This window comes from Tamandua tetradactyla, chromosome 1 (genome assembly GCF_023851605.1).
Source record: "Tamandua tetradactyla isolate mTamTet1 chromosome 1, mTamTet1.pri, whole genome shotgun sequence".
Classification (NCBI taxonomy): Eukaryota; Metazoa; Chordata; class Mammalia; order Pilosa; family Myrmecophagidae; genus Tamandua; species Tamandua tetradactyla.
The window spans coordinates 18,718,829-18,745,140 of NC_135327.1; the positions used below are offsets into that span (position 1 = coordinate 18,718,829).

General features: G+C 37.7%; 1 long non-coding RNA gene across 13 annotated transcripts in view; it reads right to left on the reverse strand.

The window, feature by feature from the left end:
* The window catches only part of LOC143642507 (uncharacterized), a 145,466-nt gene that overhangs the window by 19,179 nt on the left and 99,975 nt on the right, over positions 1 to 26,312 (reverse strand). For 7 of the 13 annotated variants that reach the window (XR_013155711.1, XR_013155698.1, XR_013155697.1 and 4 more), the window contains one exon: positions 7,654 to 7,828. The exons of 5 other annotated variants lie outside the window; for them this stretch is intronic. This is a non-coding gene — a long non-coding RNA (uncharacterized LOC143642507). Of the gene's footprint in view, positions 1 to 4,738; positions 4,829 to 7,653; positions 7,829 to 26,312 lie in introns of those variants that run through there. One more of the 13 variants, XR_013155717.1, reaches the window with a different exon arrangement.

Genomic DNA, 26,312 nt, shown 5'->3' on the forward strand with positions numbered 1-26,312 from the left:
AATACCTATAATAAGAAAATTTCATACAGACAGACAGATTACAGGTTACCAGCAATCACGGTAGTGGAGAGGGAGACAGCGGGTGTGGTGAAGGGAGGAGTCACTGCTTAATGGGTGCAGAGTTTATGTTTGAGGTGATGAAAAAGTTGCGGTATGGATGCTAGTGATGGCAGCACAATATTGTGAACAGAATTAATGCCAGCGAATTGTACACTTGAAAGCAGTTAAAATGGGAACTTTTGAAGTGTATATTTGGTATCACAGTAAAAAGTACCAAAAACGAAAAGTTGAAGTGAAAAAACAGTTCTACAGTTTTCCACCTCTCTTCTCAAGAAGTTACTAATGTGAGAGGGAGGAGCTGTAACTGATAAATTAGGATTTAACAGATGACTATGACTATAGACTCATTATTTAGATTTTTTTTTTAGTGTATAGTATTTCAGAATACCCAAAAGGATATACCGGAAGTTGTTGAACTGTAATTCAGTAGCCCCGATCTTCGATAATGATTGTATTGCAAAAAAAAAAAGACAGTTGCCCATGTTTTATGGATTTACTTCTGGATGTTTTGTTCTGCTCCAGTAATATACATAATATAATTAATATAATATAATATAATATCAGTGACAATTCTACATTGAGTTAATGTACCTCTATTTTAAGACTTACAATTGGGTAATGTGCAATACTAGTGATCAATGAGAGGGAGCAGTAAGGGGAATGTGATGTTTGGGGTTTTCTTTTTATTTCTTTTTCTGGAGTAATGCAATTGTTTTAAAAATGATCATAGTGATGAATGCACAACTATATGATGATACTGTGAACCACTGACTGTATACTTTGGATGGATGATATGGTGTGTGAATATATCTCAATAAATTTATAAACAAAAGAGATCATTGCTGCTATCAGTTCCTTGAGCATCTTAGCAGGGAAATTGTAGGTATAAACAGGTCTTCTGAATTTATGTCCATTCCCCCACATAAATGGTAGCACATGCTACTGACACAAGATAACTGCAGGAGACTTCCTAAGTTAGCATACTTTGTCTCTGTCTTTATTGCAATTATTCAATCCGTTGTTGAAGAGTCAGGTCTGTTACTTTGCAGAATGTCACTCAGTTTTGCTTGTCTGGTGTTTCTTTATTATTAAATTAAACTGGCACCCTTTTGGCAGTAATATCAGAGAAGGGATACTGTGTCTGTCTTAGATGCTTCATATCAGGAGGCACCTCATATCAGTCTGTGTTATAGTTGTTAAAGTAAATTTTAAGCACTTGGTTAAGATGGAGTCTGTCAGGTTTCTCCATTGAAAATTTACCATTTTTCATTTTGTAATTAATAAGTAATCTGTGGGTATATTCTTTGAGACAATATCTCGTTCTTCAGAATATATTCACTTCGAGGTTTTTACATACAGTGACGATTTTTGCCTGAATCAATTATTTCTGTGATGATTATAAAATTGTATGTATTAGTTTTATTTTCGCCATCCTTAAGCTCTGTTGAACTCCAAACCTAGGCTGGGTCAGTAGCACTGTGGAGTGTCTCCGGGACCTACCTCTGCCTCCTGAAGTCTTAGTATTTCTAGAAAGCTGCAGTCTCAGAGAAAGGATGCATTCTCCAAAAGAGTGAGAAAGATTTGGAGTTCAGGATGATATCAGATACACTGAACTTCTTTCTGTGCCCTCTCATTCTGGCTCCAGAGAAATAAAACAGTTGCTAGTGAGGTTGGTGATATTTTGTGTAGCTTTATGCCTTGAACTCTGTCAACTCAGAGATCTTGTCCTTTGTTTTGTATTTGCTCTATGATCTTATCAAGTTTTCTTTTCTCTGGACATGGAATCTAGATCTTCAGTTTTGAAATTTTGAACTCTTGATTCTGGAACCCCAATTTCTTTTGCAAATCATTCTCTGGAATCAATCCCAGGGTAAGGGTTGTTCTTAAATGCCTTGATGAGAGTGCATACTTGGGAAGAGGTATAGGTGTATGGCACCATCTGGCTTCTTTAAGTTGAATCTCTGCAGGGGGATCTTGCCTGTGGGCTTGGCTTGATTGTAAGATCTACTCATGTTCTGGTCTTCTCTAGAATGAGTGTCTATGTCTTTGATTCTGAAATCAAATCTGGAGTCTAGACTCTTTAGTGTCAATTTCTACAGCAAGTTTTTGTTTGGAAGCATAAACTGGGTGAGGATTTTGGTTGAAATTGTCAATGAGGATTTTCAACTTATCTGCAATGAATTTAGTACAACTGCACCTTTTTTAAAACTTTTTTTATTAATTAAAAAAATTAATAAGATCTCTGAGTTGACAGAGTTCAAGGCATAAACATTAAGATATCATTCCATTCTACATACGCAATCAATAATTCTTAATATCATCACATAGTTGCATATTCATCATTTCTTAGAACATTTGCATCGATTTAGAAAAAGAAATAAAAAGACAACAGAAAAAGAAATAAAATGATAATAGAGGAAAAAAATAAGATTATACATACCATACCCCTTACCCCTTGTTTTCATTTATCACTAGCATTTCAAACTAAATTTATTTTAGCATTTGTTCCCCCTATTATTTATTTTTATTCCATATGTTATACTCTTTTGTTTATATGGTAGATAAAGGGAGCATCAGATGCAAGGTTTTCACATTCACAGAGTCTCATTGTGAAAGCTATATCATTGTTCAGTCATCATCAAGAAACATGGCTACTGGAACACAGCTGTACATTTTCAGGCAGTTCCCTCCAGCCTCTCCACTACATCTTGAATAACAAGGTGATATCTACTTAATGTGTAAGAATAACCTCCAGGATAACCTCTCAACTCTGTTTGGAATCTCTCAGCCATTGACACTTAGTTTCATTTCACTCTTCCCCCTTTTGGTCGAGAAGGTTCTCTCAATCCCTTGATGTTAATTCTCAGCTCATTCTAGGGTTTTTCTCAGTTCCTTGATGCTGAGTCTCAGCTCATTCCAGGATCTCTGTGCCACATTGCCAGGAAGGTCCACACCCCTGGGAGTCATTTCCTGCATAGACAGGGGGAGGGTGGTGAGACTGCTCGTCATGTTGGCTGGAGGGAGAGGCCACATCTGAGCAACAAAAGAGGTTCTCTTGGGGGTGACTCTTAGGCCTAAATTTTAAGTAGACTTGACCTATCCTTTGTGGGGTTAAGTTTCATATGAACAAACCTCAAGACTGGGGGCTCAGCCTGTAACTTTGGTTGCCCACACTGCTTGTGAGAATATCAAGAATTCAACTTGGGGAAGTTGAATTTCTCCCCGCTCTCACCATTCCCCGAAGGGGGCTTGCAAATACTTTTCCACTCACTGATCAAATCACTCTGGAATTCATCAGGGCAGCACTCTGGACAAACCAGCAAAATCTCATGTCCTACCTGAGATTCCAAGTACTTATGACGTTCAATCAAACTATCTACATAAGTTATATTAGGAAATGCACTAGTCAAAATATAAATTTTGAAACAAATAAAGATTTTTTGCTTTAGTCTCACACATAAGGTGACATTTTAAAATATTAATTACCATCTATTTTCAGCACCCTGCAATAATGACATTCCTTTATTTTTCCTCATGCAAAAACATTTTTAAAATTTTGTACATTGTACATTTCACTATTGTTATACACTCTAGGCATTCCTAGATTATACCATCTCAATCTTTAACATCTATCTTTCTTTCTGATTTTCATTTATGTCCCCAGCCCTCCTCCCTCTTTCATTCTCACATGCAGCTTCATTCAGTGTTTTAACATAATTATATTACAGTTAGGTAGTGTTGTGCTGTCCATTTCTGAGTTTTTGTATCCAGTCCTGTTGCACAGTCTGTATCCCTTCAGCTCCAATTACCCAATATGTTACCCTATTTCTATCTCCTGATGATCTCTGTTACCAACGACATATTCCAAGTTTATTCACTAATGTCAGTTCATATCAGTGAGACCATACAGTATTTGTCCTTCAGTTTTTGGCTATTCTCACTCAACATAATGTTCTCAAGGTCCATCCATGTTGTTCCATACTTCATGACTTTATTCTGTCTTAAAGCTGCATAATATTCCATTATATGTATATACCACAGTTTGTTTAGCCACTCTTCTGTTGATGGACATTTTGGCTGTTTCCATCTCTTTGCAATTGTAAATAATGCTGCTATAAACATTGGTGTGCAAGTGTACATTTGTGTCTTTGCCTTTAAGTCCTCTGAGTAGATACCTAGCAATGGTATTGCTGGGTCATGTGGCAATTCTATATTCAGCTTTTTGAGGAACCGCCAAACTGCCTTCCACAGTGGTTGCACCCAGATTGGCTTTTAATAAAAGGGGATTTATTTCATTAGCTCTTCAGAGGAAAGGCACCTAACTTTCAACTGAGGTTCCTTCTTACATGGGAAGGCACAGGATGGTCTCTGCTGGCCTCTCTCCAGGCCTCTGGGTTCCAACAACTTTCCCCGGGGTGATTTCTTTCTGCATCTCCAAAGGCCTGGGCTGAGCTGCAAGTGCTGAGGTGAGGTATGCTGAGCTGCTTGGGCTGTGCTACATCGTGCTCTCTCATTTAAGCACCAACCAATGAAGTCAAACATCATTCACTGCAGCAGGCACACTTCCTAGCCGACTGCAGATGTAATTAGCAACAGATGAGGTTCACGTACCATTGGCTTATGACCATAGCAACAGAACTAGGTGTCTTCACCTGGCCAAGTTGACAACTGAATCTAACTACCACACATGATATATAATCAACGGCTCACAATGTCATCACGTAGTTGTGTATTCATCACCATGATCATCTTTAGAACATTCACATCACTTCAGAAAAAGAAAGAAAAAGAAAAAAGAAAAGCTTATATATCTCATACCACTTACCCGTCCCTCTCATTGATCACTAGTATTTCAATCTACCCAACTTTTTACCCTTTATCTCCCCTATTATTTATTTGTTTTTATCCATTTTTTTTTACTCATTGGTCCATACCCTGAATAAAAGGAGCATCAAACACAAGGTTTTCACAATCACATGGTAACACTTGTAAAAGCTATATCATTATACAATCATCTTCAAGAATCAAGGCTACTGGAACACAACTCAACAGTTTCAGGTGCTTCCCTCTAGCCACTCCAATGCACCAAAACCTAAAAAGGGATATCTACATAAGAATAACCTCTCGACTTTGTTTGGAATTTCTCAGTTGCCCTGAAACTTCATTTTATTTCATTTCTCTCTTCCCCATTTTGGTCAAGAAGTCTTTCTCAATCCCATGATGCCAGATCCAGGCTCATCCTGGGAGTTTCTGTTCCATGTTGCCAGGCAGGTTTACACCCCCGGGAGTTGGGTCCCATGTAGAAGGGAGAGTAGTGAGTTCACCTGCCAAGTTGGCTTAGAAAGAGAGAAGCCCCATCTGAGCAACAAAAGAGGTTCTCTGTCCTCCCTGAATCTTAAACAAGATCTAAACCTAAACTCTTTCCTTTCCTCTAGACCCCTCTCCCAGCTTCCAAATATTTCCCCAAACTTTACCTTCCTCCCATTTATGCTTCTTTTTACCATTTTCTCCAGCTTTAGACTTCCTACCCTTCCAGACAAGTGGCCCATTTTTCTGAAGTTCAGCCTTAGGAGAAATACTTATTTTTCAAATCCCTCACCAGTGAATTACCCAAATTTCAAGTAGATTCTTTCCAATCTACTTGCTCTTCTCTTTCTAGTTTCTTAAGGTACAAGCTTATATGACTGATTTGAGACCTTTCTTCTTTTCTAATATAAATATTCAATGCTATAAATTTCCCTCTAAGCACTTAATTTATTGAATTCTACAAATTTTGATATATCGAATTATCATTTTTGTTCAGTTCAAGATTTTTATAATTTCACTTGAGACTTATTCTTTGACATTTTGATTATTTAGAAGAGTGTTATTTAATTTCAAAATGTTCAGAGATTTTCCTGTCATCTTTCTGGGTTTGATTTGTACTGGAATTTCTTTATGGTCAGAGAATGTATTTCACATAATTTGAGTTCTTTGAAATTTGTTTACATTTATTTTATGACTCAAGATATGGTTTCTCCTGGTGATTCTTTCATGTACATTTGAAAAAATATATATTTTGCTGTTATTGGGTGGAGTCCTCTGTTTGCTGATTGAGCCAGTCTGACTCTGTGGTGGACCCCAGAAAAGCCATGCCCTTTAATCCTTATTCAATATTGCTGGGTGGGAGCATATTGATGGTTTCCAGGAAGATATGACCCACCCAATTGTGGGTGGTAACCTGATTAGATGATTTCCATGGAAGTGTGTCTCCACCCATTGAAGATGGAGTTGCTTACTGGAATCCTTTAAAAGAGGAAACATTTTGGAGAGTCCCTTTTGGTAGAGCCATGAGAAAGCCAGCAGATGTTGCCACGTTCGGCATGTGCCCTTGCAGCTGAGAGAGAAACGTTGAACTTTATCGGTCTCTTTGAACCAAGGTATCTTTCCCCAGATGCCTTAAATTGGACATTTCTATAGACTTGTTTTAATTGGGACATTTTCTCGGCCTTAGAACTATAAACTAGCAACTTATTAAATACCCTTTTTAAAAGTCATTCCATTTCAGGTATATAGCATTCCAGCAGCTAGAAAACTAGAACACTGATTTTCTCTCTAGTAGTTTTATTGATTTTCTCTCTAGTAGTTTTGCTGATTTTCTCTCTAGTAGTTTTGCTGATTTTCTCTCTAGTAGTTTTATTGATTACTAAGGGAGAAGTGTTGATGTCTCCAATTAAGAGGATGTATCTCTTTCTTCTTTCAATGTATCAGTTTTTTCTTCACTTAGTTTGAAGCTTTCATGTTAGGTACATACAAATATAGGGTTATTATATATTCTTGGTGAACTGACCCTTTTATCATTATGTAGTATCCCTTTTTATCCCTGGTAATTTTCATTGCTCTGAAGTCTTTTTTTTTTTTCTGAAGTCTATTTTTTCTGATACTAATATAGCCATCACAGCTCTATTTTGGTTAGTGCTTACATGTTATGTCTTTTCTTATCATTTTGCTTTTAATATAGTTATATCATTATATTTGAAATACTTTTTTTGTAGATAGAATATATGTGGGTATTTTAAAGACTCTATTCTGACAATCTCTGTGTTTTAATTGGTATGTATAGACCATTTATATTTAATTTAATAATTATTATGTTTGGATTTAGATTTTATTTTATTATTATTACTTTTATTATTATTATTATTTTTGTTTGTTTCCTCTTATTTTTGTTCCTCTTTTTCTCCTTTCTTGCCTTCTTTTGCATTATTTGAATATCTTTTGTTATTCCATTTTAATTTATCTATTGTGTTTCAGTTTTTTGGTTTTTACTACATCTCCTTGTATAGTTTTCTCTTAGTGGTTGCTATAGGGATTACAATATACATACCTAACTTTCACAATCTACTTATAAGCAATGTTTTATAAGTTTAAGTGCTATGTGGAAACCTCACTACTGTATAAGTCCTTTTACTCTCCTTTTATGACAATATAGTTGTCATATGTATTCAATCTACAGACATAGAAGACTCTAATAGACAATCTTATAATTTTTGTTTTCAACAATCCAACATATTTTAAAAAACTCAGAATAGAAGAAAAGTCTATTTTATTTACCCAGATATTTCATTCTTCTTTCATTTCTGATGGTCCAAGTTTCCTTCTAGTATCATTTTCCTTGTTGCCAAAGAACTTCCTTTAATTCTTTTAGAGCATGTCTGCTGGCAAGGACAAATTCCACTGGCTTAGAATTCTGATGGACAGTAAAGACTGGAAAAGGACTCCACAAACACTGAATCAAAGAAAGAAAAATATCAGGTAGGAAGCTTCTGCCCCAGGCCTGCCAGTCCACTCCCCTCTCCCTCACTTGGTCCTACTCAGCTTGGGAGATATTCAGAAACAGTGGCCCAGATTCCACACAGTCCCACTGGAGACACAGACTATAGAGCCCACAGCAGTAAGCTAGAACCCCACACATATCCAGGCACAGGGACCCAAGTTCACAGAGACCAAGGGTGGAACACAAGCTGCTGAGGAGTGCTGCTGCATATGAAAGGGCCCCTGGAAGGAAGAAAAAAGAGAGTGAGACTGCAGTAAAGTTGTGCCTGGAAAGTGCTATGCTCACCTAATCCACTTTCTGTTGAATGCAACACCTATATGCACACAGACTTTTCTGGATGACCTACCTTTTGGATTGATCCCATCTGGCTACCCAAGGTGGAATACCCTAATGGGAAGGAAACCATAAATAAAGTGTGATTTGAACTGAACAGCTGTTAAACAGGAGAGTCCCAGAACTAAAAAGAGTAAAAACAATGGGGTACTGCATGAGGGAGAGAATTTAAACAAATCACAGAGCTGGGGAGAAAATTCTGCACAAACTCTAAGAGAACAGAGCAAGATTCCCAAAGAAGGAACATAGGAATGAAGTTTTCTGTGGGAGGTGAAGCAATTACATAGGAAATACAATCTTAAAATTTACACCAGTGGTAGAATCCTCACCTTCCATTCAGAAGACCTGGGTTGGCTTTCCAGACCATGCACCTCCCTATCCCCAGAAAAAAATGTGCCACATATCCAGGGCAAAATCAGATGAAAAAGCGCTGAGGGAGTCTGATCAGTTAGAAATGAGCTATTATAAAGGTCTATAATGAGTTGGACCAAGGGTCAAAGAAGAGCCTTAACACAAAGTCAATCAACAATAAAACCCTAGACAAGAGGGAAAAACTGATTGTGTTAGTCAAGGTTATCTAGAGAAACAGAATCAACAGGAGAGATCTGTAAATATGAGATTTGTAAAAGTGTCTCTCACAACTTGGGGATGGAATAGTCTGAAATCCATAGGGCAGGCTGTGAGGCTGGCAGCTCTGATGAATGGTCTGGACAAACTTCACAGGAGAGGCCTGCTGGCTGAAGCAGTGAAAGGGTCTCTCTTCTTCCTTAAATGCTCTCAACTGATTGGATTATCTCATTGTGAGAGATATGCCTTAACTGATTGCAGATGTTGTCAGCCACAAATGAAATCAACAACTGATGACTTAATACACCAGCCTTCCAGTTTCAACTAGCCACAAAATATGCTTGCAGCAACAATCAGGCCACTACTTTCCTGACCAGACAATTGGGTATAATTACTTGGTCAAGTTGACACCAGAACCTACCCATCATACTGACCTTTATAATTAACTAATCAAGATAATCAGATGCCTAGACATCAGCAACAATTAGAAGCCATACTAATAAATAGGAAGATATGGCCAAATCAAGGCAGCAAATTAAAACTTCAGAGGAAACAGAGAATTTGGAACAACAAATCATAGAAATTCAAACAATATCCTAAACCAATTCAAGGAGATGAAGGATAATATGCATATAAACATAAAAGATATTAAGAAGACAATGTGTGAGCATAAAGAAGAGTTGAAAGTATAAAAAAAAATAACAGAAATTATGGGGAAGAAAGGCACAATAATAGAGATTAAAAATACGCTAAAGGCATAGAACAGCAGATTTGATCAGGCAGAAGAAAGAATCAGTGCACTAGAAGACAGGATAATTGAAACCATACAGTCAAAAGAACAGCTAGAGAAAATAGGAAAAAAATTGAGTCGTCTCAAAGGGATTTGAGTGACAGCAAGAGGCACAAATATATTTATCATTGGTGTCCCAGAAGAAGAAGAGAAGGGAAAAGGGACAGAAAGATTATTTGAGAAAATAATGGCCAGACATATCCCAACTCTTAAGAAAGGCATAAATATACATGTCCATGAAGTGCAACATACTCCAAACGAAATAAACCTTAATAGACCTATGCTGAGACATATACTAATCAGAATATCAAATGCCAAAAATAAAGAGAGAATTCTGAAAGCAGCAAGAGAAAAATGATTCATCAAATACAAGGGGATTACAATAAGATTAAGTGCTGGTTTCTCATCAGAAACCATGGAGGCAATCACTCTCTTTAAGCCCAACTCTCCAGATGAAATCATTGCCCCACCCCCCACATGGGACATGACATTTAGGGATGAAAGTCTCCCTGACAATGTGGGAGATAACTCCAAGGGATGAATCCAGCCCTGGTATAGTGGGATCAACAATTGCATCCTAACCAAAATGGGGAAAATAAGTGTAACTAATAAAATATTGGTGGCAGAGAGAGTTCAAATAGAGTCGAGAGGCTACTCTGGAAGTTGCTCTTATGCAAGCTTCAGTTAGACATTGCTACCTATCATAACCTGCCAACCCCTAACCATAACCATTCCTGCCAATACTAAAGAACACCTAGGGCAATATATAAGATTCCACAAGTGTTCCATGTACTAGTGTAACTTTCCAGAAGCCTACAACCTCCAGATGGGTTCCTGGACCAGACAAGTCCTGAAATGTAGATGCACCAGTCTCTTCAAAACATCAGATAGTTCCATCCCCACCCCATATTAGTGACAGACCCTTCCAACATGAAAAAGTTATAATTGCTATAGCCCAAACACCCCGAAAGAGAGGAACAGAAAGATCAAAGATGATAGTGGAGCTGTATAGAGGAGATAGGATTTAATGAATGAATATGATTGCTGAATCATTAAATTGATATCTCTTTTAGTCTCTAGTGTCTTAGAGCAGCTAGAAGTAAAAACCTAAATTTGTGGAATTGTAACCCATGTCAAACTCTGAAATATGTTCTACAACTAATTGTGGTGCTGTGCTTTGAAATTTATTGCTTTTTTGTATATATGTTATTTTTCACAAAAAAAGAAAGGAAGTTGATTGTGGCAATAAAAAATATTTACGCCTTCTAGCTTCTTATATTCTGGAGCAGCTGGAAGGAATAATGTGAGAGGACCGTATGGTAACTCATGACAAATTCTGGGATCTGTCCTGTAACTTCTTGTTGAAGTGTGCTTTGAAGAATATTGTTTATTTATTTATTTGTTTTGTATATATGTTAAACTATACAACAAAAAATTTAAAGAAAAAGAAACTATGGAGGCAAGAAGACAGTGGTATGCACCCTCCTCCTCTCTGCGTGGGACATGACTCCCAGGGGTGTGGATCTTCCTGGCAATGTGGGACAAAGATCCTGGAATGAGCTGAGACTCAGCATCAAAGGACTGAGAAAAACCCTAGAATGAGCTGAGAATTAACATCAAGGGATTGAGGGAACCTTCTCGACCAAAATGGGGAAGAGTAAAATGAGACATAGTGTCAATGGCTGAGAGATTCCAAACAGAGTCGAGAGGTTATCCTGGAGGTTATTCTTATGCATTAAGTAGATATCACCTTGTTGTTCAAGATGTAGTGGAGAGGCTGGAGGGAACTGCCTGAAAATGTAGAAAGCTGTGTTCCAGTAGCCATGTTTCTTGATGATGATTGAACAATAATATAGCTTTCACAATGAGACTGTGAATGTGAAAACCTTATGTCTGATGCTCCTTTTAGCTACTATATCAACAGAAGAGTAGAACATATGGAATAAAAATAAATAATATGGGGAACAAATGTCAAAATAAATTCAGTTTGAAATGCTAGTGGTAAATGAAAGCAAGGGGTAATGGGTATGGTATGTATAATCTTTTTTTTCTCTATTATCATTTTATTTCTTTTTCTGTTGTCTTTTTATTTCTTTTTCTAAACCAATGCAAATGTACTAAGAAATGATGAATATGCAACTATGTGATGATATTAAGAACTACTGATTGTATATGTATAATGGAATGATATCTTAATGTTTTGTTTGTTAATTTTTTTAATTAATAAAAAAGTTTTTTAGAAAAAAAACAGTGGTATGATATATTTAGGGTACTGAAAGAGAAAAACTGGCAGCCAAAAATTCTCTATCTGGTAAAATTGTCCTTCAAAAATGAGGGAGAAACACACACATATGCATGGGCACACACACACTAAAACTAAACTAAACTAAAATGAAATAAAAATTTAAAAAAGAGGAAGAGTTTTAAATATTCACAGATAAACAGAAACTGAGAGAGTTCAACAATAAGAGACCTGCCCTACAAGAATTACTAAATTGTGTTCTGCAAGTTGAAAGGAAAAGACAGAGAAGAAGGGGCTTGGAGTAGCAAGAAGAAATGAAGTTTATCAGTAAGGGTAACTAAAAAGATAAATCCAAAACCCAATAATACTATATCCTCATTTATACAACTCTATTTTTTAATTCCTATAAGAGTCAGAATACAATTGAACAAGGAAAAGGCATATTTCTGATAATGGACAAGCAAAATATAAAGTGGGACAAAGACAACATAAAGAGGGGAAACAGAGGGATATGGGAATAGGCTGTTGAAGCTAAGCTGAAATCTGTCTTGGTTTACTAAAGTTGCTGGAATGCAATATACCAGAAATAGCTTGGCTTCTAACAATGGAGATTTATTAACTTACAATTTAGACTGCTTAGGTCATGAAAATGTCCCAGTTAAGGCATCAAGAGCATGACACCTTGATACCTTGCCTCTGAAGAAAAGCCACTGGCATCTGGCACACCTCTGTCACATGGGAAGGCACATGGCCAGCATCTGCTGGTCCTTCTCTTCTGGGTTCTGTTGCTTCTAGCTTCTGATTCTAGTGACTTTCACCCTGAGCATCTGTGGGTCCTCTCTTAGCAAATCTGGGGCTTTTCTCCCTCTGTGATCTCTCTCCTTGGGTATCTGTCTCTCTAAGCTCTCTCCAAACTTATCTGCCTTTTATCCTTTTGTAAAGGACTCCAGTAAAAGATAAAACCCCCCTTATATTGTGGGAGTCATATCTCATTTGAAACAACCTAATCACAATCTCCCACCCACAATAGGTATGGCTCCATAGGAATGGATTAAAAGAATATGGCCTTTTCTGGGGTACATAACAGCTTCAAACCAGCATAGTATTTTTTCAAATAAGTAGTTTGTAGATGTAGGCTGTGTAATATAAACCCCAGGATAACGACAAAGTATTCTTTAAAAATATATAGAAACATAAATGAGGAAAGCGCCAGTCAGATACATCATGAAAGAACACATTTAAGAAAAGGAGGTTGCAATAAAGGAGAAAAGAGATAAAAAATGACATATGACATATAAAAACCAAACAAAAAAATGGCTAAAGTAAGTACTGCCTTTATAGCAATAACACTGAATATTAATGGATTAAACTCCCCAATCAAAAGACATTGAGTGGCAGAATGGATAAAAAAGCATGATCCAACTACAAGTCATTTACAAGAGACTCAACTTAGACCCAAAGACACACATAGGTTGAAAGTGAAAGGCTCAAAAAAGATATTCCATGCAAAACCTAACAAAAAAAAAGAGCTGGGGTAGCTATACTGATATCAGACAAAATAAATATTAACTCAAAAGCTGTTATAGGAGACCAAGAAGGATACTATATGTTAATAATAGGGGCAATCTACCAAGAGGAAGAAACGATCATAAATATTTATGCACCTAACCATGGTGCCCCAAAATACATGAGGCAAACAGTGTCAAAACTTAAGGAGAAATAGACTACTCTACAATAATAGCTGGAAACTTCAATGCATCACCCTCATTAATATATAGAACACCTAGACAAAAGGTCAGGAGGGAAACAGAGAACTTGGATAATATGAAAAATGAACTACACCTAATATACATTCTTCTCAAGTGCATATGGATACTTCTTCAGGACAGACCACATTTGGGGTCACAAAACAAGTCTCAATAAATTGCAAAAGACTGAAATTACACATAGCATCTTCTTTGACCAGGTTATATACAAGAGCTCAGAATCTCAGAATTTAGAAACAACAGTTACAACTCCAGAATAGATGTGACTGCTGTAAGAGCTCATGATCTAGGAACCTTTACAAGCCTTCACCTGATAGCCTATACTCTCGAATTTAATTCTCACGTGGACATTATAGTTAGTCCATATTAGCAGGACATTATAATATTTGTATTTTCATTTCTAGCTTATTTCATTCAACATATTGTCCTCAGGGTTCATTCACCTCATTGCATGCCTCACAACTTTATTCTTTCTTGCAGTTGCTCAATAGCTTATTGTATGTATATACCACAGTTCCCCTTCCATTTCTCAGTCAACATAACCTTAGGCTACCTTCATCCATTGCAAATCTGTGAACACTGCTGTCATAAACACCAATGTGTAAATATCCGTTTTTGCTCCCACTCTCAATTCCTCTAAGTGTACACCCAACTAAGGGATTGCAAGGTCATACAGTAACTTCAGGCCTAGCCTCCTGTGGTGCCACCACATTGCCCTCCAGAGGGGCTGCAACACTCTACTCCTCTACCAACAGTTACTAGGTACATCTCTCTCCAGCCCTTGTGTCTCTGTTCATTTATAAACAGTTTTATTCACAAAGCATACAATCCAACCTAAGTAAAAAAAATCCATGGTTCCTGGTATAATCACACCATGGTTTCACCACCACAATCTATATGAAAATATTTCCATTTCTTCCTCAAAGAATCCCATACCCTTCCCCAATATCCTCCGCTTATTGACATTTAGCTTTAGTTAATTGTTTTCATTACATTCAGTGGAAGCATATTACAATGTTGCTGTTGACTACAGACCCTAGTTTGCATTGATTGTATATTTCTCCATTTGCATTGATTGTATTTCCCCCACAAACCATCCCATTTTCAACACCTTGAAATGTTGGTGCTCATTTGTTCTCCTTCCTGCAAAAAACATTCTTATATTTGTACATTTAATCACCATCACTGTTCACTCTAGGCATTGCTAAATTATTACATCCTAGTCTTTATCCTCTGTCTTTCCTTCTGGTTTCTTACAGGCCCCCAGCAATCCTCCCTCAACCATACTCACACTCAGCTTCATGTAGTGTACTTACAATATTGTGCTACCATCAGATAATATTGTGCTGTCTGTCTCTGGATCTTGATCCAGAAATGGGTCTTGTTGAACGTTCTGTACATTTTCAGCACCAAATGCCCAATCTCTACCCTCTTTTTCCTGATAACCTGTTTTCTCAACTGTAACTTTCAAAATTCACTCATTAATGTTAGTTCATATTACTGAGACCATACAGTAGCTGTCCTTTTGTTTCTGGCTAATTTCACTCAGCATAATGTCCTTAATTTCATCCACATCGTTACATGCTTCATGACTTTATTCTGTCTTACAGCTGCATAATATTCCATCATATGTATATATTACAGTTTGTTTAGCCACTCATCTATTGATGGACATTTTGGCTGTTTCCATCTCTTGACAATAATGAATAATGCTTTTGTAAACATTGGTGTGCAAATGTTCATTTGTATCCTTGCCTTCAATTCCTGTGTCTATATACCTAGTAATGGAATTGCTGGTTCATGTGGCATTTCTATACGTAGCTTCCTGAGGAACTGCCAAACTGCTTTCCAGAGCAGTTGCACCATTCTACATTCCCACCAACAGTGAATAAATGTGCCTATTTCTCCACATCCTCTCCAGCACTTATAGTATTCTGTTGCTGTTGTTTTTTATAATGGCCATTTAGTAGATGTGAGATGATATCTCATTGTGGTTTTGATTTGCATTTCCCTAATAGCCAGTGTGGTAGTTAGATTCAGCTGTCAACTTGGCCACATGAAGGCACCTAGTTCTGTTGCTGTAGACATGGGCCAATCTATGTGAACCTCATCTGTTGCTGATATACATCTGCAGTTGACTAGGAGGCATGCCTGCTGCAATGAATGATGTTTGACTTAATTGGCTGGTGCTTAAATGAGAGAGCCCAACGTCGCATAGCCCAAGCAGCTCAGCATACCTCATCTCAGCACTTGCAGCTCAGCCCAGGCCTTTGGAAATGTAGAAAGAAATCACCCTGGGGAAAGTTGTTGTAAACCAGAGGCCTGGAGAGAAGGCCTGCAGAGACCATCCTGTGCCTTCCCACGTAAGAAGGAACCTCAGTGGAAAGTTAGCTGCCTTTCCTCGGAAGAACTAATGAAATAAATCCCCTTTTATTAAAAGCCAATCCATCTCTGGTGTGTTGCATTCCGGCAGCTAGCAAACTAGAACAGATTTGTTACCAGAGTGTGGGGTGCTCCTGTGGTTTACAAATACCAGATATGTTGGAACAGTTTTTTTGGATGGCTAAGGGGAAGATTTTGGAGGAACTGTGAAGAGAGTAATGAAGAAGTCCTGGAGTGCTTGAAGAGACTGTTGGTGTAAATGGAACCACTGCCAGTCTGGACAAAGGGGATACGAAAGAGACAAATTGGAGTTTGCAGAGTGAGAACCATGGAAGTTTGGGTCTGAAGCCAAGAAACCTCGGCCAGGAGAGTGGACCCACCCATATACATGGAGAGGGTGAGTTTACCCTGAAGGGTGAGGATGAGCCTCCTACCTTGTTGCAATGGAAGAGTTGTGCAGCCTCAGGCCATGGAGAAGGTACAGCATGCTCCTTGGAGTTGAGTGTGTGCCCTGGAAATGGCAGAGAGCCCAGGAGTGGCCCTGATGCCTGGAGAGAATGGAGCCAAAAAAAAAGGTGGTCTCCTCAATGTTCCCCAAGGTTGATTCAGAAAGAGGTGGGCCACTGCACAGGCCCTTGGAAAGGGTGGGCCTGCCACTTTCTAAAGCCGAGGGATAAATGACTTTCGGACTTTGAAATCCCATGACACTTGCCCTGCAGGTTTTACACCTGTGTTTTCTTCCAATTTCTCCCTATGGAAATGAAAATCTGTATCCTGTGACTGTCCCTCCTTTGCATATTGGCACCAGACAACTTGTTTTGAGATTCACAGGTCCACAGCCAGAAGACAATTTTTTGCACCTTAATATTGTTTAAGGTGATGTGAGTAGTTGCCAAGTTGACAAGGGGTGGACATGTGGTGGTTAGATTCAGTTGTCAACTTGGCCAAGAGAAGACACCTAGTTCTGTTGTTATGAACATGAGCCAATGGTACATGAACCTCATCTGTTGCTGATTTACATCTGCAGTTGGCTAGGAGGCATGCCTGCTGCAATGAATGATGTTTGACTTAATTGGCTAGTGCTTAAATGAGAGAGCACAACATAGCACAGCCCAAGCAGCTCAGCATACCTCATCTCAGCACTTGCATCTCAGCCCAGGCCTTTGGAGATGTAGAAAGAAATCAACCCAGGGAAAGTTGTTGGAGCCCAGACACCTGGAGAGAAGGCCAGCAGAGACCATCCTGTGCCTTCCCATGTAAGAAAGAACCTCAGTTAGAAGTTAACTGCCTTTCTTCTGAAGAACTAATGAAATAAATCCCCTTTTATTAAAAGCAATCCATCTCTGGTGTGTTGCATTCCAGCAGCTAGCAAACTAGAATAGCCAGTGAGGTTGAGCATCTTTCCACATGTTTCTGAGCCATTTCTATTTCCTCTTCTGAAACACATCTGTCCATGTCTTTTGCCCATTTTTAAATTGGGTTGTTTGTTTTCATCAGCAAAGAATGTTGAATTTTGTAAATGCTTTATCTGCATCAATTGAGATGATCATGTGGTTATTCTGCTTATATTTATTGATGCCATGTATTACATTAATTGATTTTTTTGTGTTGAACCAGTCTTGCATATCTGGAATAAATCCTACTTGGTTGTGGTGTTTAATTCTTTTAATATGCTGCAGGATTCAGTTTGTGAGTATTTTTTAAATTTATTTTTATTAATTAATGGAAAAAAAGAAATTAACCCAACATTTAGAAATCATACCATTCTAGTTTGTGAGTATTTTGTTGAGGATTTTTTATTACATATTCATTAAAGAGACTGATCTGTAATTTTCTCTTCTTGTAGTATCTTTGCCTGGCTTTGGTATTAGGGTGATGTTGTCTTCATAAAATGAGTTAGGCTGCTCTCCTGCCTCTTCAATTTTTTTGAAGAGTTTGAGCAGGATTGGTACTAATTCTTTCTTGAATGCTTGGTAGAATTCACATGTGAAGCTCTCTGGCCCTAGATATTTCTTTTTTGGAGGGAGTTTCTTGATGATTGATTCAGTCTCTTTACTTTGATTGGTTTGTTAAGATCTTCTATTGCTTCCCAAGTCAATTTTACTTGCTCATGCTTTTCTAGGAAGTTGTCCATTTCATCTACATTGTCTAGTTTATTAGCATATTGTTGCTTATAGTATCCTTTTATTATCTCCTTTATTTCTGTGGGGTCAGTAGTTATGTCCCTCTCCCATTTCTGATTTTATTTATTTGCATCATTTCTCCCTTTCTTTTTTTTTTTTAAATTTTCTGTCAGTCTAGCTAAGGGTCCATCAATTTTTTCTTTTTGGGGGGCGGGTGCATGGTCCAGGAATCAAACCCAGGTCTGCCACATGGAAGGCGAGCATTCTACCACTAGGTCCAACAATTTTATTGATTTTCTAAAAAAAACAACTTCTGGTTTTGTTGATTTTCCCTATTGTTTTCATATTCTCAATTTCATTTATTTCTGCTCTAATTTTCATTATTTCTTTCCTTCTGTTTGCTATGAAGCTAGTTTATTATTCTTTCTCTAAGTTCTCAAGGCATACAGTTAATTCCTTGATTATTGTTCTTTCTTCTTTTTTAATATAGGCATGTAGGACAATAAATTTCCCTCTCAGCACTGCTTTTGTTACATCCCATAAATTTTGATATGTTGTGTTTTAATTTTCATTTGCCCTGAGATATTTATTGATTTCTCTTGTAATTTCTTCTTTGGCCCACTGATTGTTTAAGTGTGTAGTTTAGCTTCCATATGTTTGTGAATTTTCTGGCATTCTGCCTGTTATTGATTTCCACCTTCATCTCATTATGATCTGAGAGAATATTTTGTATAATTTCAATTTTTTTTGTTTTATTTCAAGCTTTTTCAATGTATTGAGACTTACTTTGTAACCCAATATATAGTCTATCCTGGAGAATGATCCATGAGCAGTTGATGCATATTCTGCTTTTCTGGGGGTGTAATGTTCTATAAATGTCAGTTGAGTCTAGTTAATTTATCATATTATCCAAAATTCCTGTTTACCTATTGATCCTCTCTCTAGATGTTTTATCCATTGATGAGAGCAGTATTGAAGTCTCCAGCTATTATTGTAGAGGTGTCTACTCCCTTTGTGTTTCAGTGTGTGCCTCATGTATTTTGGAGCACTCTGGCTTGGTACATAAGTATGATTGTTATGTCTTCCTGAGGAATTGTTCCTTTTATTAATTCATAATGTCCTTCTTTGTCTCTTTTAATTGTTTTATATTTGAAGTCTAATTTGTCAGATATTAGTATAGTGACCCCTGCTGTTTTCCAATTGTTGTTTGCATGAAATACCTTTTTCCAACCTTATGCTTTCAAGCTATTTTTGTCATCAGATCTAAAGTGAGTCTTTTGTAGATAGCATATAGATGGGTCCTGTTTTTTAATCCATTCTGCCAGTCTGTCTTTTTTTTCCCAGTGTTTTAACATAATTGTATTATAGTTAGGTAGTATTGTGCTGTCCTTTTCTGAGTTTTTATATTCAGTCCTGTTGCACAATCTGTATCCCTTCAGCTCCAGTTACCCAGTGTCTTACCCTATTTCTATCTCCTGATGGTCTCTGTTACCAATGAAATATTCCGAGTTTATTCACTAATGTCATGATGTTCATATCAGTGAGAACATACAGTATTTCTCCTTTTGTTTTTGGCTAATCTCACACAGCATAATGTCCTTAAGGTCCATCCATGTTGTTACATACTTCATAACTTTATTCTGTCTTACAGCTGCATAATATTCCATCATATGCATATGCCACAGTTTGTTTATCCACCTGTCTGTTGATGGACATTTTGGCTGTCTCCATCTCTTGGAAATTGTAAATAATGCTGCTATAAACATTGGTGTGCAAATTTCCATTTGTGTCCTTGCCCTCATGTCCTTTGAGTAGAGACACCATATAGATGGGTCCTGTTTTTTAATCCATTCTGCCAGTCTATATCTTTTGATTGGGGAGTTTAATCCATTAACATTTAATGTTATTACTGCATGGATAGTACTTTCTCCTACCATTTTGCTTTTGGGATTTTATATGTCATATCTAATTTTCCTTATTTTTACCTTTACTCATAGTCTTCCTTTCTACACTCTTCTCCACATCTCTCTCTTCTGTCTTTTCATATCTGTCTCTAGTGCTCCCTTTAGTACTTCTTGCAGAGTTGGTCTCTTGTTCAGAAATTCTCTCGGTGACTTTTTGTCTGAAAATGTTTTAATTTCTCCCTCAGTTTTGAAGGACAGTTTTGCTGGATATAGAATTCTTGGTTGGCAGTTTTCTTTTTTAATAATTTAAATATACCATCCCATGGGGTGTGGCACAGGGCAGAGTGCATGGGAAATTCTCAGTGACAATTTCCACTATTATTCTTTCTGCCCCATTTCCTTTCTCTTCTCCTTCTGGGACTCCCATCACATAAATATTCAAATGCTTCATGCTGTCATTTAATTCCCTGAGCCCTTGCTCATATTTTTCCATTCTTTTCCCTGTCTGTTTTTGTATGTGTAGGATTTCAGTTGTCATTTCCTGTAGTCCACTAACTCTTTCTTCTGCCTCTTAAAATTTGCTGTTGTAAGTCTGCATTGTATCTTTCATCTCTTCTATTTGTCTTTCATTCCCATAAGTTCTGCCATTTGTTTTTTCAAACTTTCACGTTCTTCTTTATGTTTGCCCCGTGTCTTCATCCATTTTGCCATATCTTCCCTCAACTCGTCAGTTTGATTTTGGTTTGATTTAGCATGCTTGATTGAACATTAATTAGTTGTTTCAACACCTGTGCCTCATTTGAAGTGTTAGTTTATTCCTTTGACTGGGCCATATCTTTGTTTTTCTTTACGACTCAGATCTTTTTTTTGTTGGTGTCTTTGCATTTGATTTCCTTGATTAGTTTATTCTGGAGGTCTTTTCACTCTTTTACCTAGGGTTTTATTGTTGGTTGTCTTGGTTCTCTATTTTTCTGGCATTCAGTTCAACTCATTCTAAACCTCTACCATGGCTTCTATTTAACTGCTCAGAATTTTTCAGCTCATGTTTTCCTCATTCTTGCCCTACCTATGAGGAACTCTTTTTTTAAGAGGGTCTCCCCAGATATAATTACTCCCAATCAGATATTCCCAGGCCCAGATCTCAAGAGGAGGGTTTAATCGGTATCTAGTTTACTGTGAATGAAATTCAGCAAGTTGTCTGACTTTTCTGTGGAGCCTCTAGTCTCTGTGCTTTTCTTATTTTTTCCCAGCAGATAGCGCTTGTCAGCCCACAGGTCCCTACTGGTTTAATTCTCAGCCTGTCAGGAGCGTGGTTGAGATGGAGGTTAAAGTGGAAGGCAAGCTTAAGCTGTTTCTGATTCCCACCCCCTGGGACCTGCTCCTTGGATCTAACTTCTTTGAAGGAAAGCCACCACTTGAACTGGGCCATGCCCCCTACATTCTTGGGGAAGATGTGCCCTTTAGGGAATTATCTCTTTTACTTGGCTTTTTACTTGCCTGGGTCAGAGCTGACAACTAAAATGTCGGATGCTTTCTCTAATGAGCCACTTAGAATACTTTTAAAAAGAAAATAAAAAAGAGAGAAAAAGTAAACTAAAATCCCTTTTCAGAGCCAATCCCCAGCCCCAAAGTTTCACCAGGCAGGGGCTGGGGTTGCTACCCAGCTTTATAAAGGGGCACTGCTTTATAAAAAGTAGTTTTTCAGTATTCTTAGCTTGGCTGACTGTAGAAGTCTCCATTTGTTGTTGTTGTTGTTGTTGTTTTGTTTTTTTCTTCATCAACCCTTTCTGCCAGGAGAAACCCCAGGGTGACTTTACTACTTTTTCTGGGTTTATTTATGCTTGGGGCTTGTATTTGACAGACCAAATTTGCTAATTAAAACTGTAATTGGAGGATATGAACAATGCTAAATACCAATTAGGGGGCCAAGATGGCAGCTTAGCAATGTACGCATTTTAGTTCATCCTCCAGAACAACTACTAAATAACCAGAAAAAGGACAGAACAGCTCCTGGGGCCATGTCAGTAACCGGACACACAGCATACCCCAGTCTGGACCAGTTGGACTGGCTGCAATGCCCCTCAGAACCATGAGTTCCCCAAGCCCTGGTGGCCGGTGCCCCTCCCCCACAGGCTGCTTCCCAGAGGGGAAAGGAAAGAGACTTTACCAGCAGCAGCAGCTGAGCCCAACCAAATGCCAATTGTGGAATTAATTTAAAAATTCTGACTACTAAAAATAGCCCCCCAGCTCAGGTGAACCTGGTCAAAGCAGAGGTCACTCATTTTTGCCCTGGTGCCAGGGGCTGACAGAAAAAGAAAAAGAAAAAAAAAGGAAACAGAGGTATTTGTGGCTGTGTTTCTACAAGAGCTTGAATGCCTTTGGATACAGCGGCAGGACTTCTCAGACTGCAACTGCCCCAGACATAGGCAGAAACAAGCTCATTTGAGGGCTTGTCTGGAGCCTATGCCTTCCCCAGGAGAGGGGTGAAGCCCAACTCAGGTGGACTCTCTCCCTCAAGGAATCAAGACACCAGGGCTGGGTAATTTGAAGCCATTAAAACCAGCCTACAACCTCTCCTCTGTCTCCACCATGTCCCCAGTAGGGAGAGTTGGCTAAAGTTAAAGGTACCACATCATCTTATACTAGTGAAACCTGCAGGCAGACAAGCACCACATACTGGGCAGGATAAGAAAAACAGAGCCCAGAGACTTCGCAGGAAAGTCTTTCAACCTGCTGGGTCTCACCCTCAGAGAAAACCAACACAGGTGACTTTTTCCTCCTGATAGGAGGCCAGTTTGGTCTGGGAAAATCCAGCTGGGGTCTTAAATACCTAAGGAGACTCTCCTAGAGTGTGTGTGTGTGGGGGGGGAGGGAAGGCACCATACAAACAGGGCAAGAAGCAAGAAAATAAGAACTGAAAAATTCTCCTCTGCTAAACAAAACCTAAGCTAGAGATCCAGATAAAGCTGAACTGAATGTCCAAAACAGACAGACAACAAATTCATCCAGCAAGAAAACCCTAAGTAAAAGAAGTGAAAGCAATCTCCAGAATAAACTAATTAAGGAAATTAAATGCCTAGACACCGGCAAAAAATAACAAATCACACTAGGAAGATTGAAGATATGGCCCAGTCAAAGGAACAAACCAACCATTCAAATGAGATACAGGAGCTGAAACAATTCATTCAGAATGTACAAACAGACATGGAAAACCTAATCAAAAACCAAATCTATGAATTGAGGAAGGATATAAAGAAGGCAAGGAATGAACAAAAAGCAGAAATCAAAAGTCTGAAAAAACAAATCACAGAACTTATGGGAATGAAAGGCACAGCAGAAGAGATGAAAAAAGCAATGGAAACCTACAATAGTAGATTTTGAGAAGCAGAAGATAGGATTAGTGAACTGGAGGATGGAACATCTGAAATCCAGCAAGAAAAACAAAATATAGGGAAAAAATGGAAAAATATGAGCAGAGACTCAGGGAATTGAATGACAATATGAAGTGTATGAATATACATGTTGTGGGTGTCCCAGAAAGAGAAGAGAAGGAAAAGGAGGAGGAAAACTAATGGAGGAAATTATCACTGAAAATTTCCCAACTCTCGTGGAAGACATAAAATTACAGATCCAAGAAGTGCAGCATACCCCAAAGAGAATAGATCCAAATAGACGTACTCCAAGACATTTACTAATCAGAATGCCAGAGGACAAAGAGAAAGAGGTTCTTGAAAGCAGCAAGAGAAAAGCAATCCATCATGTACAAGGGAAGCCCACTAACACTATGCATAGATCTCTCAGCAGAAACCATGGAGGCAAGAAGACAGTGGGATGATATATTTAAATTTTTAAAAGAGAAAAACTGCCAACCAAGAATTCTATATCCAGCAAAATTGTCCTTCAAAAATGAGGGAGAAATTAAAACATTTTCAGACAAAAATCACTGAGAGAATTTGTGACCAAGAGACAATCTCTGCAAGAAATACTAAAGGGGGCACTAGAGACAGATACAAAAAGACAGAAGAGAGAGGTGTGAAGAAGAATGTAGAAAGGAAGACTGTGAGTAAAGGTAAAAAGAAGGTAAATTAGATATGACATATAAAATCCAAATCACTCTGGACAAACCAACAAAATCTCATGACCTACCCAAGGTTTCATGTACTTATGTTGTTCAACCAACTGTCTACATAAGTTATATTAGGAAATGCACTAGTCAAAATATAAATTTTGTACCAAATAAACATTTTTGGTTTAGTCTACACATAAGTTGAAAATTTAAAATATCAATTACCATCTATTTTCAGCACCCTGCAGTAATTGAAATTCCTTTGTTCTTCCTCATGCAGAAACATTTTTTAATTTGTACAGTTACTATCATCATACACTCTAGGCATTCCTAGATTATACCATCTCAATCTTTATCATCTATCTTTCTTTGTGATTTCATTTATGCACCCAGCCCTCCTCCATCTATCATTCTCACATTCAGCTTCATTCAGTGTTTTAACATAATTGTATTACAGTTAGGTAGTATTGTGCTGTCCTTTTCTGAGTTTTTATATTCAGTCTTGTTGCACAATCTATATCCCTTCAGCTCCAGTTACCCAATATCTTACCCTTTTTCTATGTCCTGATGGTCTCTGTTACCAAATAAATATTCCAAGTTTATTCATAATGTTAGTTCATATCAGTGAGACCATACAGTATTTGTCATTTCATTTTTGGCTAATCACACTTAGCATAATGTCCTTAAGGTCCATCCATATTGTTACATGCTTCATAACTTTATTCTGTCTTACAGCTGCATAATATTCCATCATATGTATATGTCACAGTTTGTTTAGCTACCTCTCTGTTGATGGACATTTTGGCTGTTTCCATCTCTTGGTAATTGTAAATAATGCTGCTGTAAACACTTGTGTGCAAATGTCCATTTGTGTCCTTGCTTTCATGTCCTTTGAGTAGAGACAGCATATAGATGGGCCCTGTTTTTTAATCCATTCTGCCAGTCTATGTCTTTTGATTGGGGAGTTTATCATTAACATTTAGTGTTATTACTGTATGGGTAGTATTTTCTTCTACCATTTTGACTTTTGGATTTTATATGTCATATCTAATTTTCCTTCTTTTCACCTTTACTCATAGTTTTCCTTTCTACATTCTTCTTCACACCTCTTTCTTCTGTCTTTTTTATCTGTCTCTAGTGCTTCTTTTAGTATTTCTTGCAGAGCTGGTTTCTTGGTCACAAATTCTCTCAGTGACTTTTTGTCTGAAAATGTTTTAATTTCTCCCTCATTTTTGAAGGACAATTTTGCTGGGTATAGAATTCTTGGTTGGCAGTTTTTCTCTTTTAAAAATTTAAATATATCATCCCACTGTCTTCTTGCCTCCATGGTTTCTGCTGAGAGATCTACACATAGTCTTATTGGGCTTCCCTTGTAGGTGACAGATTGCTTGTCTTTTGCTGCTTTCAAGATCCTCTCTTTCTCTTTGACCTCTGGCATTCTGATTAGTAAGTGTCTTGGAGTACATCTATTTGGATCTATTCTCTTTGGGGTACGCTGCACTTCTTGGATCTGTAATTTTAAGTCTTCCACAAGAGTAGGGAAATTTTCAGTGATAATTTCCTCCATTAGTTTTTCTCCTCCTTTTCCTTCTCTTCTCTTTCTGGGACACCCACAACATGTATATTCATGCACTTCATATTGTCATTCAATTCCCTGAGTCTCTGCTCATATTTTTCCATTTTTTCCCTATATTTTGTTTTTCTTGCTGGATTTCAGATGTTCCATCCTCCAGTTCACTAATCCTATCTTCTGCTTCTCAAAATCTACTATTGTAGGTTTCCATTGCTTTTTTCATCTCTTCTACTGTGCCTTTCATTCCCATAAGTTCTGTGATTTGTTTTTTCAGACTTTTGATTCCTTCTTTTTGTTCATTCCTTGCCTTCTTTATATCCTCCCTCAATTCATAGATTTGGTTCTTGATTAGGTTTTCCATGTCTGTTTGTACATTCTGAATGAATTGTTTCAGCTCCTGTATCTCATTTGAATGGTTGGTTTGTCCCTTTGACTGGGCCATATCTGCAATCTTCCTAGTGTGATTTGTTATTTTTTGCTGGTGTCTAGGCATTTAATTTCCTTAATTAGTTTATTCTATAGATTGCTTTCACTTCTTTTACCTAGGGTTTTCTTGCTGGATGAATTTGTTGTCTGTCTGTTTTGGACATTCAGTTCAGCTTTATCTGGATCTCTAGCTTAGGTTTTGTTTAGTAGAGGAGAGTTTTTCAGTTCTTATTTTCTTGTTTCTTGCCCTGCTTGTATGGTGCC